The sequence below is a fragment of the Delphinus delphis genome, chromosome 10, assembly GCF_949987515.2.
Source record: "Delphinus delphis chromosome 10, mDelDel1.2, whole genome shotgun sequence".
Taxonomy (NCBI): Eukaryota; Metazoa; Chordata; class Mammalia; order Artiodactyla; family Delphinidae; genus Delphinus; species Delphinus delphis.
Window position 1 is genome coordinate 50,295,785 of NC_082692.2, and position 21,271 is coordinate 50,317,055.

A 21,271-nucleotide genomic window follows, 5' to 3' on the forward strand; every position below is an offset into this window, starting at 1 on the left:
TTTAAAAATGTCTTTCTTGGGCTTCCCTGGTGGCGCAGTGGTTGGGAGTCTGCCTGCCGATGCAGGAGACACGGGTTCGTGCCCCGGTCCAGGAAGATCTCACATGCCGTGGAGTGGCTGGGCCCGTGAGCCACGGCCACTGAGCCTGCACGTCCGGAGCCTGTGCTCCACAACGGGAGAGGCCACAACAGTGAGAGGCCCGCTTACCGAAAAAAAAAAAATTTTTTCTTTTCTTACTTTTTTTTGGGGGGTGGCTTTCACCTACCCACCTCCTAGTCCACTTGTCAAAATGCTAATTTTTTTTCTTTAAAAGCTAAATTTAAAATTTGCTTCCTCTGTGAAACTGTCCCTCTTGGTCTCATCTCCTCAAATACAACATTACTCGTACTCCCTCTTTGATGATATAGCCCTTGGTTTGGAATTCTATACTATAAGTCTTCAAGTAGCCTTGGGTTATAATCTACTATACATGTGTCTAATCCTCACTAAATTGGAATGGCAGGGCTCTTCTTGAATCACCTATTTTCCTAAATACGAAAGCATATTGCATTCTTGGTGGTCTTTAAATATATATCGCAATGAAGTGAATTGATATTTTGCATTGATGTGTTCTTAAGGTTTATAAAGTACCACTTTTACAAATCTCTGTCAGACCACTGCCCTACAAAAAGAAGTGCCCTGAAACCATGTGGGAAGCATGTTCGGCAGACTCTTGGCTCCAGACCATGATCACAGCCCACACTTTGTATTTTAACAAGCTGATAAACCATCCACCAGTTAATTATTATACTCTAATTTTCTGATGCTACGTAGCTCAGAATGAGAATACTCTAACAGCCCAAACAGGCTACGCTTTATTAGAAAAAGATTAATTGCAAACGATTTCTCAAAGTTATTCCACCAAATGCTTATGACATCTGGGATTCTCTTCGTAATAATCTAGCGGGGCAGGGGAAGAGAGGGCATAGATGAACCAAGAATGGTCACGAGTTGATGATTTTTATACTTAGGTGCTGGATCCATGGGGGCTTTTGTATATTTCTCCCCAGTTTTATGTATGCTTAAAATTTTTCAGTAATAAAATAATAGCATTCAGCTAAAAAACAAAAGTCTGCCTTTGCCTTTGGTAAATACATTTTTAATTAGAGGCCAACCCACAGGGAAACAGAAAGGAAGAGAAGGCAGGCAGATGGATGGATAGAAAGATAAAGCATTTCCCATTGAACTCATTTTTCTGACTTCATTTGTCTTGCCCCAGTTCCTTCTAGACCTTCATTTATTGGTCTGTGCTTATGTTCACAGCTCCGGTAGTTTTCTTACTGTCTTCACCAAAAGCAGAGTAATGTGGCCTCATGGGTGGGTGGCTGGGTTCTTACATTAATACCAGCTAAATATTGAATGTGTAATAGAGACAAAACACTGAAGTGCTGTGTATTCATACATTCCATACATTTAATCAAGCACCCTTGTATACCAACCAATGAGTTCAATCCTGTTTATTACCCTATTTTGGAGAAGATACTGTGTAACTTGACCTGTGCAATTCTGCTTATATGTCACTGGTCAAAGTTGGGTCACAGAGTTATTCATATTTGCAAAGAAGTCTGGGTCAGTATCTTTATTTTTTTAAGTTTTTATCTGGAAGTATAGTCTCAAAAAGTTGCAAAAATCATACCGAGAGATCCCGTGTAGCCATTACACTGCTTCCCCCAATGTTAACACCTTCCATGACTATAGTACGTTATCAAAATTAAGAAATTTACATTGACAGATTGCAATTAATGAGACTAGACTACTGACCCCGTTAAGGTTTCACCAGTTTTTTTCATGAACTCTGTTTTTGTTTTTTCTGTCTGTGTATGTAGTTCTGTGACATGTTATCACCTGTGTAGACTCATATTAACTATGGTCACAATCAAGATACGGAAAAGTTCCCAAACACAAAGGAACTCCAGGAGATGGGTCTTTTTAACTACATACATTGCAGCCCTGAACAAAATCAGGGATCCTGCTAGGAAGGAAGAAGGGAAATGGATTTGGGGTAGGCAGCAAGCAATACCTGCCACAAAGGGCAGCTATTTTAGGCAGAGGGAGTTTTCCATGATCTTGGAGGTATGAATAGATTCCGTCCATCCTCATCCTTCCTCCTGACACATACACTCCTTTTGTTCTTTAGAAATCTCTCAAACAAATGCCATTCAATTTGATTTATCTCATGCTGTAGGGCTGTAATGACCCCATTGAGATGTGGAATTCATGGTTTCAAGAAACAGAAAATATATGTCTGAGTTCAATACCACTAAAACCACCCAAGAGGCCAAGGAAAGTACAAAGGGTTTTTGTTGTTATTGTTCTGACGAGAATAATTCCTTGACACAAGACCAAAAGGCAACAAGTAGGGAAATGAAAAACCAATAGGTTCTCAAAATGCATCACGTTTGGACAGGGAGCTGGGAGTAAGGGTGACCTCTTAACTAGAGAACCAACCATTATTTGCTGTTCAATTCCAGAATTTCCTAAGTGAAATCCAGCAATTTGATTATCCCAGGACCTGAGGAACATTCAATCTTGTTGACTAACATGAAAGTTCTTAAAGTGCCAATAATGAGGAGAAATGAATATGAAGAAACATGTAGAGACCTTGCACATTCATAGTAGGAAAAAATTATCTTCCAGAAAGTACAAATGTATCTAATAAAATAGGATCGTTTATTGAGTGCACTTTGATTGCACTTGCTTCGTCAAAACAAGGGCAAGCTTGATGTGATGTGGTTGATTGGTGACGAACAAAGGCAACTTGGGGACATTCTAATGACTTAGACAAGACTTGTCCTCCCTGTAACTATTAGCTATGAGGGGCCTGCTGCAACCACAGCTAAAATAATTAGCAACAGGCTGCTCAGACTCTGGGGAGAATGACCCCACCCAAGTAAAGAAAGAGCAACGCGGAAAGCAGTTTACTCTCCTGAGCACATCCTCTTAAAATGCTGCCTTTTCCACCATTTTTGAGGTTGTGATGGAGGTTTAGATGGATGATGTAAGACACCAGAGTAAGCAGTGAGAAAATAAGGGTCAATCGACTCAATACTGGGTTGAAACCTTAGTGTTCAAACTACCAGAGAGCCAGCGACAGTAACCAGAGGGTGATACCATTGTTATGTGCCAGCTCCCTCAAGATGGAGTGATGCCTGTGGCATTCAACCCTACCCCAGCTCACCTGGGCCTCAGTTCTAGGACTTACCGTTAGCAGCTAAGGGTGGGTAATACATATTTTATGTACTCATTTCCCTTCATGATAGAGGTGACCTTCTGAACCAAAAGACCTGAAAGACCAGAGAAGGCCATAGAGCTAATAATGCCTCCTCAGGTTTCAGCCCCTACACAAGTAACATCCCCAAGGGAAGCAGATCAGTGCGTTCCCATAAGGAGTAGTGAGGACCATGCCTAAAGGTTGCAAGAATACCCGACCAGAGCACGTTCAAAAACACAATAAAAACACAACAAACAAAGGAAACAAACACAAGCACAATGATATGCTCCCTGGATAGTGAGGGACAAATTCAATCTGGGATGCTCCACTATGAGACTTCTGAGTAAAAGGCAAATATGAGACCAGTTGTGTTCTTCCAACACTCTCCACTTTTCCTTTATTGCAAAGCTGAAAGCCAATTTTCTGCCTTCCTCATGGTTTCTTCCATTCATAAGCATTTTTCAATAAGTTAAACCTCAATATTTGATTATTCATCTCTAAGGCAGTTGATTCACCTTTCAATTAACCTACTCAGCCTGAAAATTGGCCGATGGATGAGTTTTGCAGTTTGGATGCTGAGCGAGGATCTCCGGCAGCATCCAATAGCTTCACGGACGTGACAGATGTCTAAGCACATAATTGCCAAGTTCTAAGGGCTTGAATTCTCTTGTGGTTCAATTCACAGAAGAGAAAGTCGAGATAGCCCATCTTAAAATCAAGAAATCCTGCACATGCTTTATAGTACAAAATATAATAGCTTTATTGATACTACAAAAATATTAAAGGATTAACAGCTCAATGGTTTGTGTGGCCAAAAGTCCCCAAACACAAATTTTTCCTGACGTTGTTTAAACTGTGTTGCATCAGCAGCACTGGTGAGGCTGAAGTGGAAATGTGTTTCCAGGCAGTGATGAAGCGGACATGTCCTGGGCTGGATCAGGAGGGTATGTACTTGATGAGATAAAGATGACAGCAAATTCTTTACTTTTTTCCCATTGGGACATGGAGTCTGATCCTTTTCCTCTTGAATCTCCACTGGTCTCTCTGTTTGCTTGAACAACAGAAAGCAGCGGAAGTTATATTCTGGCATTTCTAAGGCACGTTCTTAAGATGTCTTGCAGCTTCCACCTGGGTCTCTTGGACTACCCGCTCTGAGAAACTTGGGCCACCACGTGAGGACTCTGATTGTACAGGGGCTGCTAATTTGGATAAATCATGTGTAAGCTCTCTGCAGGACAGTCCCTGACTTCCAGTCACTACTCCCAGGTGCAAAACATGTGAATAAAGCCATCCTGGGCCCTTGGTCAACTTAGCTCAGCCACCAGTTGAGTCCCACTGAGTGATCTCAGTCAATGCCTAGATAGAGCAGCAGAGAATTTACCCATGTGAGCCCTACAAAACTCCTGTTCTATATAATTGTGAGAGGTAATAAAATGCTTTAAAAAATTTTTTTATTGGAGTATAGTTGCTTTCCAATGTTGTTAGTTTCTACTGTACTGAAAAGTGAATCAGCCATACGTATACATATATCCCCTCTTTTTTGGATTTCCTTCCCATTTAGGTCACCACAGAGCATTGAATAGAGTTCCCTGTGCTATATAGTAGGTTCTCACTAGTTATCTATTTTATACATAGTATCAATAGTGTATATATGTCGATCCCAACCTCCCAACTTAAAATGTTTGCTTTTTAAAGTCACTAAGTTTTGGGTGAATTTTTTTATGAGGAATAGATAAACTGAACCCTAAAAAAATATGTACCATGGTGTGATATTGTAATTGATAAGAAATATATTTGATCATTTAGACGACCAAATATATTTCTCATATATTTGGTCTTCATCCATGTTTCCTGGATCAGAGTTCCCCACACCCTTGCAATTTCCTTACCAATGAGAGCTATGGGAACACCTTTCATTATAATATTTGGTGTCTTGTCCTTAGTTCCTGAAATCTTTTCACAGCCATAAAGGCAAAGTCGGTATCTTATTATTCATAACAAGCCCTTTCCATGAAGAGGGTTTATGCTAATGAGGCGACTTTAGGAAAGCACCTGAGGATGGGGGCTGGTTTCCAGGGGAACGAACAATGAGGAGAGGGTTGAAATCCCCTGATCTCTGAGGAGGGGAATGGGGGTTGGAGGTTGAATAAATTATCAATGGCCAGTGATTTAATCAGCCATGCCTATGTAATGAGGCCTCCACAAAAACCCAAAAGGACAGGGTTTGGAGGACTTCCAGGTTGGTGAACACATGGAGATTCTGGGAGAGCGACTTGCAGAGGGCAGGGAAGCTCCAAGCTCTTTCCCATACTGTGCCCTATGCATCTCTTCCATCTGGCTGTTCCTGAGTCCTATCTTTTTCATAATAACCTGGTGATCCAGTAAGTAAAATGTTCCTTTGAGTTCTCTGAGCCACTAGCAAATTAATTGAACCCGAGGAGGGGGTCATGGGAACCTCTGATCTATCGCCAATAGTCAGAAGCACAGGTGACAACCTGGACTTGCAGTTGGCATCTGATGCTGAGGGCAGTCTTGGAGGACTGAGCCCTTCACCTGTGGGATCTGACATTATCTCCAGGTAGTGTCAGAATTGAGGTGAATTTTAGGACACCTGGCTGCTGTAGGACAACTGCTTAGGGTGGGAAACACCTTCCCTCTACTCATCTACATTGGAATTGGGTGTAGAACATTTTAGATGGTTTAGTTCAAAGCCCTACATAGGATAATGACATTTACATAATACTTACTATGTGCCTGGCACTGTAACACGTGCCGTTCTCAAAAAACCTTATGAACTAAGTGTTATCATCCTTACGAGGAAACTGAGGCACAGAAGGATTACAGAACTTGTCCGTGGTTACTCTGCTAATAGCAGCAAGGCTAGGGTTCAAAGCCAGGCAGCCTGGCTTCAGAGTTTGTGCTCTTAACATTTATACTAAAATCACAACACTTCTTTTTTAAAAATTAGATTCCATTTATTTGAGCTAAGCAAGGACTATGGGAATGTACGCCCTAAATCCTTTTTAGGTGGTCTGTGTAGGCAGACCATCTGTTCCCCTCTACTTTGCTTTGGGCCAAGCTGACCAGCTCCAGGAAGGACTGGGCAGGCTGGTGCGATGGCCACTGTCAAAGGGAGCCTCTGCGAACAGCCTGACTCCATTACAATGCTCCATTTACAAAGATCCTTGAGAACAATATTCTTCCTGACATTAGGATCAGGAATAGCTACAATTGTTCTGAACAATTGGTTGGCTTTGAATAACGACTACTTGGTTTAAAAACAAATATACGTCCCAACAATAGAGGATCTCAGGTTATGCATTTTCTCTCTTCCTCTCTCCAGGCTCTGTTGGACGCCCTAACATTTGTTTCTGTTTAGATTTCGTCCTAATTCTTTTTATTTCATGTGTCTGCAATTTGTGAATGCTTGTAAGTTTTTCTAAGCACATTTTAGAGTAAGACAAGGTAGATATCAAGCCATTAATAAAATGATGGGTGAGAAAGTTTTGCGTACTTGTGTAAGTTACAGAATTTAACTTAGGATGCTCTGATATTGTCATCTTGAATTTGAAGTGTGTGTGTGTGTGTGTGTGTCTGTGTGTGTGTGTGTGTGTGTGTGTGTGTAAATTATACCATACGTCGCCCAGTTAGAAACTCTGGAATATTACTAAAAAAAAAGTTCTGGGCCAGAGAAGAAGAAAGAGGTTTGCTGCAGACATCAGTTAGAATGCTCTCAGGTAAACGAAACGAAAATCCTAAACTACAAGGAGACACAAAGTTGAAGCCCATTGACTTTTATTTACCAAGAAGTCTGGAGCAGCCCTTCCAGAGTCATTTCATCAGCTCCTCCATGAATGCGTGGGGGACTGGTATCAGATGTTCTCTCGGACCCTGCCCTGAGATGGTAAGGTGGCTTCTGTCACTTGGTACATCACTTCCTCGTGTGACTGCTTCCCAGGGCAAGCCAAGATGGCAAGAAACCTCTTCTTGGATACCCTCCTGTTTTCATCACGGAGGAGCAACGCTTCTTAGAAGGACTCCAGAAGACGGCCTCTTCCATCTCCTTGTTCAAAACTGTCTGACGTGGGCATTCTCAGCTCCGAAGGAAGCTGGGAAAGGCAATGTGGACTTTTCCATCCTTCAAATTGGAAAGCAAGAAAGCAGAAATGGGGCTGGGAACAGTCGTTAAGAAGCCAAATATTGCTGTCTGCCACAAGAATTCAATAAAAAACACTGATTATATAGAACATTTACTAAAGGGGATGGCCTTGGGCAATGAGTGATCAGAACAGAGGTGGCCTTGAACAGCAGGTTAGACTGAAATGGGGCTGCCCTTTACATATTAGTCTCGATTAGATACAAGTCCCCCAAAACATTAGCGAAATTTTCACAAGAATGTTCATGTTAACTGTGTAGTTCTTCCCAGGGAAGAGCTAGAAGGGCTTTTCTGGAATCAAGCTTGAGGAGAGAGGTAAGCTGGTTGTCAGCAGCCCCGGGGATGCTTCCTGGGTCACCTCTGGAGGTTGCCGGGCAGGTCAAGGCTGCCCGTTCTTAGAATGACCACCTGCCTTTGTCAGAGCAGCTCTGTATTTGTTATCTTTCTACACAGAGTTTAAAAAGCATTTAGAGGCTCACAAAATGTCTGATAAACACGCGTAATTTGTTGCAGCTGTACAGTAGGGTTTCCCAAAATGTGGTCTGCATCAGAAACCCCTTGGCCTGCTTGTCTAAAATTCAGTTTCCCAGATCCTATTCCAGGCCCATAAATTAGATATTCTGATTCACTGATTTGGGGCAGGGACAAAGTTTCTGTATTTCAAGCAAAATCTAAAGTTGGAAACCCACCGAGATTCCCTATAACCAATAATGCCCTAAAAAGACCCTATTTCAATAATTAGGGATGTGAGCAAAGATTAAGTTACAAAGATGATTATCCCCTTGTCTTTGAAGTTGATTTTTTTTTCTTCTTTCCTAAATTCTTGTGTTTGACATTCAGCCTTGAAATTCTCATACAGATTCTGAAATTACATTCCTGGTTTCTCTTGGCTTGTGTCTACGTATGTAAATTAAAAAGTTAAATACTCATTGGAAGTGTTATATATAAGTCACTTTTTGGCTCCTGCCAGGAATACTTTGTTCATTTCGTCAATGAGGCAATATTTCAGAGTAATTGTTTTAAATGCAGACTTTTTCTTTTACAGGAGTTAAATAAAAACAGGCAAGTACAGACAAATGCAAGCAGTGCTTTGTGAATGGCTGAAATTCAGGTACCCTTTCATTACATCACAGCAGCAAGAGACAGATTAATTTTCAAGCGTGGAGACTTTCAATATTGTTCTTGTGATTGCAAAGCGTCCACAGACATTCCTTTGCACTAATAATTACCCTTCTCAGTTAATGCAATTGTTCCTAAAAATCAAACTGAAAGGTCCTAAGAAAATTAGTTTCTTTTTGTTTATCCCAGTATGAGAGGATCAACTGTAGATTAATTAAATGCTCTTGCTTCAGTTTCTGTATGGTACTGGTTTTCAATTGAGTTAAGCTTATGCTTTCACACTTAAAAGCCTGTTTATAGGATCATTTTTAATCCTCTTCTGAAAAGGTTGAACTTACAATTGAGCATGCTCTCTCCTCCACTTTAATTGTTCCTAACAATGCAAATGAAAATGTCCTTTACAGCATGGAAAATGGGGGATAAGAGAATTCTCACGTGTTGACTTTCAATATGTTTTTCTAATCTCTCCAGAAATGGCATTCTATTTGAAAAATTTGAATATATTTCCATCACAATGGAAACATGGCCCCAAAGAACGAGAGAGAGCACAGGTTTGTGTCGCAAAGGCAAGCACACCAGGACCCAGCACAGTAATAAAGAGTGACAGCTTTGATTAATGACTAAAATGAGTAATAATTCTGTCCAGGCTTTATTTCCTTGCCTTTGCCTCTGATCCCCTGCTTCCCTTTTCCCCTTCTTAATTTCAGTGACTACTCATCTCTTGTTCATCTTTAAGAGTTCTTTGTAGGGTTTCTTCAAAATTATATTTTGTATATTTTAGAAAAATACCAAGGCAATAAGAGAAGAAGGAAAACTGAAATGCGCAGGGAGAGTGAGCTGCAGTAAATCGCAAGTTAAAAAAGGGTCCCTGATAATTGACTGCTCAAGTTGGAAACGTTAGCTCACACAATGTGCACACACACAAGCGCGCTCACACACAATGCGCAAACACAAAAGCCCGCGCACACACACAAGTATATTAAAAGCAAAGAGTAAAGACAGTTCTTACTTAATGTGCCCTTTTAAAAAGGGTATGACCCTACCTTTCATCATGAAAATAAAGAGGCTTATTAGCATGAAATGATTCTGTCCCTTCATTCTGTCTACTTTGGGAGTTTCCATTTGCTTCATTTCCATTTCTATTTCTATTTATGTCTTAATAGCAAAAGTCAACCGGATCCCAAATGGAGCTCACAGCCATGATGTAGAATGGAGATCACTGATAAAAGGTAATCCCCTTTGCTCCCAGCCTGGTGGATGAGATCTGGATAGATTAAACAGATTTGGACCAAACCAACAATGCACTCCCTGATTTATGAAAGTCCAAGCTGTGACCTAGGTATCACACCAGAAACCATTCTTTGGATGCCCTACCCAGGGAACACAGCCACTCCCCTTCTTCTCCGGCAAGGTGGAATCATTAAGGAAACCCAAGGATCAGAAAGCTCACCAAGTTTGGAGACCATCAACTGGCCTGCAGATATATGTTGTTTGGCTCATATAGGTTTTTAATATTTTAAATTCATTGCCAGCATTTAAAAACATGAGATTTAACACAGAAAAGCAAGATAATTGGTATTTTTTGAAAAACTAAGATATCTGGCAGCACCAAGCCTGTGTGTGGCAGTGATTGGCAAGAACAACGTAGATGCTACTCCCTTTGGACAGAAGGGGTGCCCTCCTTCCAGTTTTCAGTCTCCACCCCCACCTCTTGCCCATGGCCTGTCCAGTTCACCCACAGCTACTGCCTGCCTGGCCTCTACTGACATCTGAATTTGAGTCTCCTGATTCAGCTCAGTATCTGCACTTTTCCAGGTGAGGAGACACGATCATAAGAATTGAAAGCCTTGACTGAAGTTGCAAGTTCACAGTTGACGCCAGCTTATCCCTCAGTGAGGTTAAGAGGAGCAGAGCACAGTGAGTCAAATTCCCCTGTGCTGAGCAGGTGATGGAGTGTCATTCCAGATACCAGTGAGTGGGAATCCCAGAGGGCAGGTGTGTGGGCAGCATTCCTTACACCTGGATATGCTTCTGCTTTCTCCCAGTAAACTTAAGAGTCTCATACCAGGGATCAGAGGTTTATTGTTACTGTTACTAACAACATTAACCTTGCTGGAAAGGCGAGGCCCAATTCCTGGGACCTGATTAGACATGATTTAGTTCTACCATCTAGCAAAGATTGCCCAAGACCCAGGGCATACCAAGGGAAGCCCAGGAGTGGCTGGCCCCCACTGCAGTCAGTAAGACAGGGAAGTAGTGCATGTAGACAATGCTAAAACAGTAATAAAACTGACTAAAAGTCAGCCTACTTTTTATTAATAGCACATGCTAGCAAATCTGAATGATGCCAGTGATACTGAGATATTCCTCTCTAAAAAAGTATGTTGTTAAGTCCTAAGCAATTGCTGTGGTTGTAACTGAATTTTTAAAAATACAGAGCAGAAAATTAGCATATTATTTCTACATGAAACTCATAAAATCCTCAGACATCCTGCCCCAGAATACCTAGACCCAAATATGGGAATTCACTTTGACAGTAAGTTTTGTGACAGTTCGAAATCCTCTGAGCTGACTTCAGGCTAAGTTCCTGTTTCTAACCCCTGCTGTGCTACATCTTCCTGTGTTTAAACAGTAGCTTGGAAATAAACAATGATGGCACAGTGATTGCAGAGACAAGAAACAGAACTTGAGTAATGAATTCTGTCATTGTATGGTGTTTTAATTTGTGTTTACAATCCTTTAACTGCAAAAACCTTTATTTAAAGCCCCTACAATCAATCACACTATCTTGAAGAAACAAATACATGGGTTGTTGTTTTTGGGGAGATTCATCATAAAATGGAATTTTTATAATCTCTGCCAAATTTATCCTCATGTTTAAGATGTTGCATAACTATTTTTGTATACGTTGCTTAATGTGAAACATTTTGAAATTAAAATGAATAAAACATGTTCTCTGATCAACTGTGAGTGAAATTGATTTAAAAAATCTAGCTATCTTCTTTTTTTAAGGAATGTGTTAAGATTAATTTTGATGAGGTTATCAACAAATTGTTAGAAATGAAGCCTCAAAAGCCAACTGTAATGTTATTATTCATTACTATGAGTGAACAATATGATGGCTTACATCTTCCCCTTTGTTCAAAGAATACACTAATGTAATTAAAAGTTTTAAACCATTACTCTGTGTTTCTTTTCTGACCATTATTATGAGTATTATTACTGATCATAATTTTATCTAATAAAGAAGGGTAGTGTTCAAATAGCATGAACTCTGGGTCATGACTATGGCAGAGTTTTCACATTTTGAAGTGCCATGTTCCACCTTTACCCCAAACTAGACTCCCATGACTTCTCAGATGTAGGTAGCAGGTTTTCACCTGTCCTGCATGTGGACTGGATTTAGTGCCAGCTTATTATCTACAATAGAATTCGCTGCAATGTGAAATTTTCTCAGAGGTTTGGAGACTTGGAGGGCAGTTTACTCCTCGGTTGATTCCACAGCACTTTGCTCACAAATATATATGTCATGAATAAATGTGTAAATGACCATCTCCCCCAGCAGACATGAGCTCTTATAACATAGGGAACGTGCATTAATGATACTATTTCTATGACATTTCAGGTACCTAATAAACTCCACTGAATGAGTAGACAGATGAATGGATCGATGGACAGAAGGATGGATGGATGGATGGATGGATGGATGGAAGGATGGATGGATGGATGGATGGATGGATGGAAGGAAGGATGGATGGATGGATGGACGGACGGATGGATGGATGGAAGGATGCATGCATGCATGGATGGAAGGACGGATGGATAGATGGATAGATGAGTAGTATCTCATTGAAGAACAACACTTTGCAAATATATGAGATTTACATTCCTACTAAATTAAACAGATATTTTTGAAAGGAGTGATACTTTTTCTTTATGAGCATACGCTAACCCTAATATCACTGATATCACTTTAAAACTACACCTCACTTGCGTAAAGTATCAGTAAATCTGAACAAATTCTTTGAAATCCTTAAAAGCCAATAGCCAATCAATGATATGGCAGCCTAACATAGCGCAGTTTCTCAAACGTCAACTTTATTGCATACTACTTCATCTTTTTGCCCAAACTATTTTATGTGATTATTTAGTAAATATTTCTGTTTAGTTCTGCTTTTTGCTTTTGTAAAACTTATCTTAATACCTTAATTCTGTTATAAGAAATAATACCCATATATATTTCAGCTTTATGTGCCTCTTATGTTATTTTTTTAATGCACTCTTAAATAAGCACATAAGTATTGAAACATATCCAGTCCATCTTAGAACTAAGATCTAGATACCAGCACAGCAGAATGAACATAGGCTTTGGGATAAGGTGAATGGGTGTTCAAGACATAGCTTTATCATTTCCAAGGTAACTTAATGTCATTAAAAGGCAATTCCTCACATACATACGGAGTAAGGAAACTAACCTCACAGAATTATGACGATTAAATGAAAAACATATGCAGATCTCCCAGTAGGAGCCTTCCATAGATTATTTAGGTGCTCAGTCAGCTGCTACAATGGTGTTGATGTTTCACTTTTTAAACAAACCCTATTCTTTCTTTCTGCACTTCTCACTCTCTCTAAAAATCTGTTGACCATTCTTATGCTAAATACAGCCTCATAGAACCAACATGCCCAATTTTATGCAAAACAAGCATCAGTCATAGCAACTGCATCAAATAAAAATAAATATGAACAATATAAAAATAAATATGGACAGCTCTCAGGGAGCAAGAGTGGAGAATGGAGAATTCTCCACCAGACACGGCTTCCATGTTTCTCTGCCACCTCGGAAACTACTTGTGGGCCCTCCAGACCTTGGGCTCTTTATCTAATAAAACTGAGGGAGTGAATTCTTTTTCCATGTAAAACATTAGTTGGTGAAATGTTCACTGTTTGATACACCATCCCTTTGCTTTCTTGGTTTGCCTTTTTCTTATTCTCATTGTGAGAGCACATGTAGAGTGAATGTGACTATAAAAGTGAAAAGATCTTGTACTGGGGTTTCAGGAAAGGATTTTTCAAGTTCAAACAAGTTTTAACTGAAGCTCCCTTAACCCTTCTGCTATTGAACCACCAGCCCAAGCCCTTATCAGGTGTCTGACCACCCCCCCACAGCCCCCCACACCTTTCACCCAAATGACACCAACTTGCACCCAAATGACACCAACTTGCTTTTATTTATTCTTATCGTGTTGGGGGACTTGCACTCTCAGAGAGAAAATAGATTAAAAACAAGAGCAGAAATCAATAGCTGGAATCTGAACAGTGAACAGAAATTTTAGTTTACATTTTTTTTTCCCTGAGAGAGAAAAGTGCTTCGAGTTTTGATTGTATAGTACTGGCCTGCAAAGCATTTAATTAAGATGTCTGAGGCAGATAATAACAAATATGAAGGACTTGGCTCCACAAATGATCACCCTGCAGACATCCCAGAAACAAACAGGCACCAGAGCAAGAATACACGTTTCTCCTTCTGCCCATTCTTCCTTTGGACTTAGCAAGCTGGTCATACATGTGCCCTCGGAGGTCAGCCTGACTGTGGGAAGAAGAACAAAGAATCTGCCTTCAGGCAGACCTGGGTTCCAATCCTAGATCTGCCATTATCTAAGGTAGATCCGCAAGTAGCTTAAGTTCTCTGAGTCTCAGTTTCCATCTTATAAAAATGGGGATTATGCAAGGTTTTGTGGAAACTGATTAACAAACTGTTCTGATTATTTATTACTGTATAATATGCCACTCCAGAATTTAGTGATATATCAGTGACCATGTTATTTTGCTTATGAACTTTGTGGCTCAGGAATTTGGACAGAGAATAGCCAATGTGGCTTGTCTGCACTGTTCTGCCTGGAAACTTGGCTGGGGAGACTCAAATGGCTGGGGTTGACTTGAGCAGATGAGGCCTGAGATTACCTAAGACTTGTTCCCTTGCATGTCTGGTGCCTGAGCTGAGATGATATGGATGGCTGGGGCTCACCGGATCTCTCTCAGTGTAGCACTAGGGCCTCTCCAAGTGATTTCTCCAAAAGGCCTTATCACCATGGCGACCTTAGGATGGTCAGATTTCCCACAGGGCAGCTCAGAATTCCAATAGCAAGTGTTCCAGCAAACAAGGTGGAAGCTGGATGGTCTTTTAGGACCTAGCCTTGGAAATCACGCAGTGTTATTTTCACTGAGCTCTGTGGGTTGGAACATGCCCTGCTCTCACAGACTCAAGGGGAGGACACATAGGTACTGTACTTAAAACACACTATATTTAAAAGCCTCAGCCTCACACCTGGAATATTAAACTCCAGAAATACTGTAGATCAGAATCCCCCAAATCAATTCCCTGTTGTAATCATACTATAATAAATAAATCATAAAATATGTGAGCATATACTTCATAAGGCACTTTTATATCCATTGATTCATTATGTTACATTATCCTTACCTAAGCGGGAGAAATATCTTTTCATATATTGGAAATAATATCCAGAGAAGTTGAATCAGTTCCCCAGGATCACTGGTACATCACTGGTTGTTAAATACACCATTGGCAGCAGCATCCTCAACCGCTAGAGAGACATGTGCGTGCAAAGTCAGGAGTGAGGTTATCTATCTCTAATTATCATTAGAATCTGACCTGCATGCTCATTAACTATTTCTCATTTCATATACACTCAAGAACCTGAAAGTTAAATGCTTGAAAATGCACTGAGTGCAATACACTGACGAAATACCACTCATATGCCTGCAAAGAAACACTTAATATTGATGCTACTTTGATAATAAATTATATATATATATACACACACCGATACACACGTATATATATATGTCATAAAGAGCTTTCATAGACACGATCACGTTTGATTCTCAAGGAAATATAGTTATACATGATTTTTAATTAAACTCTGGTTTTATGGTAATTATAGATCCACATACAGATACAAGAAATAAAGCTGAGAGATTCCATGTACTCCAAACCCACTTTTCCATTAGTGGTAATATTGCAAAACTATAGTACAATATTTCAACCATGACATTGACATTCATGTTGCCTTCTTCTATAGCCACACCCATTCCCTACTGCCTTTCATCCTCCTTAACACCTGGCAACCACTAATCTGTTCTCCATTTTAATACTTTTGTCGTTTTAGGAATGTTATTGACAGCTTTCCCGTTCTCCGAAAGTAGAGCATTCCTATGAAACCTTCATAAGCTGAAATGGTGTGAAGCAAAGAAGTGACTACCTGAGGACACATCTTGATAACGATGCACTAAATAAATTGAGATAAAGCACAGAGGCTCCCAGACACAGGGAACATAGCCTTTCCAACAAATGGTGCAAAAGCATTTGGACTTCCACATGCAAAAAACAAAAACAAAACAAAACTTTGACCTAATTCTCTTATTTCATAAGAAAATTAACTCAAAATGGATCACAAACTTAAATGTAGAAAGTAAAACTACAAGGATTTTAGAAAAGTAAACCTAGGAGGAGAAATCTTTGGGATCTAGCTGTAGATTAGAGTTCTTAGTCTTAAGAAAGTCAACAGAAGAAAAAAATTGATAAATTAGACTTCACCAAAATTAAAATCTTTGCTCTGTGAAAGACACTTTAAGAAGATGAAAAGACAAGCTACAGGTGAGTAAAAATATTTGCAATCCACATATCTGATAAAGAACTAGTGTCTAGATCACATAGAGAATTCACAGAATTCAACGTACAAAGCAGTTAGGACATGGGCCAACAACATGAGAAGATGTTTCATGAAGGAAGCTATACAGGTGGCAAATAAGCACATAAAAGATGTACAACATCAATGTTCATTGGAGAATTAAAGCAAAGCCACAAAGAGATATCACTGCATACCTGTGAGTGGGGTTAAAATAAAAAATAATGACAACACCAAATCCTGGTGATGACATTGAGAAATTGGGTCACTTATATGTTACCGGTAAAAATATAAAATGATGTGGCCACTTTAGAAAAGTTTGGCAGTTTGTTAAATAACTAAACATACAACTATCATATAACTGACCAATTCAACTCCTAGACATTTATCCCAGAAAAATGAAGATACTTGTTCACATCGAAACATGAACAAGAATGTATAGGTTGACTCATAATAAGCCCTAAACTGGAAATAACACAGATGACTTTCAACAGATGAAAACCTCCTTTTGTTGGCCCTTAGGCTGAGTGAAGTTTTGAAATGTAGAGATGATCTCTGACATTTCTAATGGATACCTCTATGTTCTTACTACGTAAATAAAGTTGCCCGTATGAAGTGACATTAAAGTTTGTCAGTAAATGAATTCTTCCTAACTTTACTCCCAGAAGGAAGTTTAGATAAGCTATAGCTTTTTAACATATAAATCTACTTTGGAACATAGCAATACAGCTTATACTGTATGAAAGTCTTATGACTTTTTTCCTTTTAGATTTTTGAAATTGACTGAAGTATTACATCTCCATTTTTGCATATGAAGATAAATGACTTGCTCCAAGTAACGCAGGTAGTAAATGGCTAGGATTTGAACTGTTAAAGCCATGCTTTACTGCCTGTAAGATTTTTCTAGAACAAATCTGATTGTAGACTATTTTGTGTGTATGTTTGTGTTTTACTTGATCCTCAGGGGAAATAAGGGTGTTAATACTTTGATTTTTCAGATGTTGGAAATAGTTCTGGAGAATCAACTTGCCTGATGAATGCAGAGCTTAATTGAACTGTCTTGATTCCAAATCCTTTAAATTTGACCTGAAAACTTCCCTTACTGGAATATCTTTTGGTATTCTCATATGGTTGGATATTTAGTATAATATTTGCCTCTATTTCATTTTGTTGGTTACTTAACTTTTTGGTTCATCTCAAGTTGCAATCTGATTGGGGACAGAAGTTGAAACTTGTACATTTATCAACTTTTAAATCAGTTTTAAGACATTGCTACCTTTTTACTGAATATAAAAACAAGGCTATGAGTAAATTTAATTATATGGAAACACAAGGCAAGGGACTGGAAAATTGATTAGAAACTTTCTGAAAAGTCAAGTACTGATTTTTCTTTTCCTTGAAAAGAAACTATTTTGGCGACTTCCCTGGTGGCGCAGTGGTTAAGAATCCGCCTGACAATGCAGGGAACACGGGTTCGAGCCCTGCTCCGGGAAGATCCCACATGCCATGTGCCACAGTTACTGAGCCTGCGCTCTAGAGTCCGCAAGCCACAATTACTGAGTCCATGTGCCACGACTACTGAAGCTGGCGCGCCTAGAGCCCGTGCTCCGCAACAAGAGAAGCCACCACAATGAGAAGCCCGTGCACCACAACGAAGAGTAGCGCCCGCTTGCCGCAAATAGAGAAAGCCCGCCCGCAGCAAGGAAGACCCAACACAGCCAATAAATAAATAAATTAATTTTTAAAAAAGAAACTATTTCTACTTCAATTTCTAATGCCAACTATGACTTCCTCTAACTTTTCTCCTTTTTTACGGAGAACTGTATTTGCTTCCCAAACAACAAAAAAATCCAGTGAGATACACACCTGATATAAAAGTATCCACAAGTCCTTATAGTACCTCTTTTTCAGTGTTCCTACTCATCTCCAAAAGAGCAAGGACAGGATAGGAAAGACAGCATTTCGTTCTTCATGAAGTATAATTATTAAAAGAGATTAATCCTGGAAATCATGCTTTTCTATGGTAGTCCTTAATGTTTACGGATCAGGAAATAAAATAGCCCACTACTCCACAAACATAATCAACCTATATAAATAATGAAATTACTCACACTGTGAGGCCGAGAGTATACTCCATTCTCTGATTTGGATTTGCAAAAGCGAAGGTATAAGTTCGTATGTCTTGGGAATGAATGATGAATAAGTTTGAACCATCAGAAGGGTTTTTCATCACAGCTGAAGCCATTTTATCACGTAGAAATTCCTTTTTCCTATTTTATGTAATGAAAGGCCATTCTTAAGAATATGTGGTCCGACAACACACTCTCAGGATTTGTTACTTGTTTGAGATTTATACTGACTCTGCCTTCTGTGATCATCTGATACCCTCAGGGACCATCTGGAACGGCATTTACTTTGCAGCAAATCTAGGACGCTTGTTCCAGGGTCAAGAACTAATTCAGAAATGAAGCTTCTTTCGACAACTCTTATAACCCTTGATCACACATGACCTCCAGTGCATCTATGCTGCTAAAGGGCTTGTGTGAAACTTTTAGCAGAGTCCAGCCCTTCTTGTTCCTCAACAAGCTTTGTGACTAATGCAGCAAGTCGTTTCCGAGGACCCCGCTTTTCTGGCTCTTTGACATGTAGCTACATTATGTGGTCAATCTCTGCAAGGGGCAGAAAAGTGAAGAGATTCAGGGACCTTTCTACCCAATCATCTTGCTGCCTGACAAAAAATCGATACCATAAGCCAAACAGCATTGCCAGCAGACTTTCCCAGTTTTGCTCCAGCTGTAATTAGAGGAACAGAGATTCCAAATATAATACATCTTCTCCAGTCAACTTGTGGATGAACTCAGATTCGGACATGATATTGTCTAGCTGTTCAGATCCACCCAGCTGGACCCGGCATCCATAACGATGGAACATGTAGTAGAAATCAGAGGCCTGGAGCACCAGGTATTACAACTCTGCCAAACTCCTGCCTTCGAGGCTCTTGAGGTTCAGCTGCGTGCCCATGCGGAAGTGGCCGACCACTGCCGCTAGGAAGTCCACCAGGTGCTGCTTCCGGTACCAGGCCGGGTTGCGCTGCACCACGAAGCTGCCCCAAGTCGGCCCATTAGTGAACAGCCGCCGGTGATGAGCCTCGAGCCCTTGGAGCAGGCGCACACGCCTCTTCACACAGGCTCCGCCTCCAGCGCCTAGTGCTCTGCGGTGCCGGAGCTTTGGTCTCGCCGGCGCCATGGCTTTTCCCACCAGCGTGGTCACGTGGTGGCGCGCTCGCTGGAAGTGAGGCCCCAAAGCGCCAGCAGGTGCCCCACCGGAAGCCAGTCCGCCGTGGGGTCGAACCGCGGTGGATGGCCTGAGGAAAACTGCTTGCCGGGCCGCGGTCAAAGAGCTGGGGGAGCTCTGTCTTCGTTCCTCTCTCTGGGGAGAATTCCTTGAACAGACCCCGAGCCTTCTGCACCGCCAGCAACCCCTGGGTGCCCAAGTGGGCTTTACACAGCCCCGGAGCAAGACTCCTGACCGACCTGGGCTCCCAAACCACCGGCTCCAGGAAATGCACCGCAACAGGGGCATCGCCATCCTGGCAGCAGTAGGAAGGAAATGCTGCCTCATGTGGGTTTATTTTTTGTTTTTTTTGTTTGCTAATTTTTATCTTATATTGGAGTATAGTTGATTTACAACGTTGTGTTAGTTTCAGGTGTACAGCAGAGTGATTCAGTTATGCATATATATTTATGTTCTTTTTAAAATTTGTTTCTCATTTAGGTTATTACAAGATATTGAGTATAGTTTCCTGTGCCATACAGTAGGTCCTTGTTGATTATTTTATATATTGTAGTGTGTATATGTTAATCCCAAACTCCTGATTTATCCCTCCCCCCAGCATCATGTGGTTTTGATGAGAAATAAGATCACATGTGTAGAGACTCTTTGCAAATTGGCAAATGCTACCCCGATTTTATTTTGAGGTCTGACTAAAGATTGTACACTTCGCCCAGAAGTAGAATTTTATGTACAGAATTGTTATTTTTCTGTGAAATATTCATGTAGAAGATATGATTTGAAAACTTAAAAAAGTTCTGTGGTAAAACGATAATCTCATTTTCTCTAGTTAGGGAAAAATGTCTTATGGGTGTTCCCTATAAGAGAAGCAGTACGTTTCATTGGAGCAATTGGCTGAGATGGAAAAAAGGCAAGCATAATAAAAGGTGTCTATAAAATCAGTCAAGTAAAACATTAAGTGTTGGAAAAAGAGCTCAGTGTTTTAATTGTCTTTCAGGAGTTTGTTCTGTGTGTGCAGGCAAAATGATAACGACAAATTTCAAAGGCAGCCTCTCTGAACGACTTCCTCTGAAATCCTACAGAACTGGTAGCATTCTGATAGCCTCTAGGTGAGGAATGAGGACACAGAGCAGATGGTTGAATGTCATTATGACTTGGAGATAAGCATATGCCTTGGCAACTCTAAACAAGAACCAGTGAGTCTACTGTCAGCTTCAGGAAGGAGGCAGCCCTTTGAAATGCCTGCAGCGCAAGTGACCCATGCTTTCCCAATGATTCAGCAGGTTAATAATTAATAACATCTGAAACTTGTGCAAATGATTACACAAGAGCACTGCATCCCACTATGAATTCTTCACCCCTGATACACTCGGGCCGAGTGTTTTGTTACCACATACTCTCTGCAATCATTCTTAGCCATTAATCTAAAGTTTCTGTGTTTGTAGAACTGCTGTGAACGGACCAATTTGTCATTGACAAATATTTGGTTGCCTTTGGTTGATGAGAGAAGTTGGAAATGGATCAGAACTCCAGGCCTTGCCACGTCCTCACTACCAGGTAACGCTTCACGATAAAAGTGGGTCTCAGACTGAATTCTGATGCGTGTACAAATATTTGTCAGCAAACCAGCATTGGCTTCCTCTGTGGGAAAGCAAAGACTCTGCTCTCAGTCCTTTCATATATTCTGAAAGTATTTTGCAGGAAATGGTCACTCCAGGAAAATGTGACCATTTTCTAGCAGTG

The 21,271-nt window shown here is 40.4% G+C and overlaps 1 pseudogene; it reads right to left on the bottom strand.

Annotated features, from left to right (window-relative positions):
- Positions 1-18,466: 18,466 nt before the first annotated feature.
- Positions 18,467-19,825, bottom strand: LOC132431608 (tyrosine--tRNA ligase, mitochondrial pseudogene; annotated as a pseudogene).
- Positions 19,826-21,271: the final 1,446 nt, after the last annotated feature.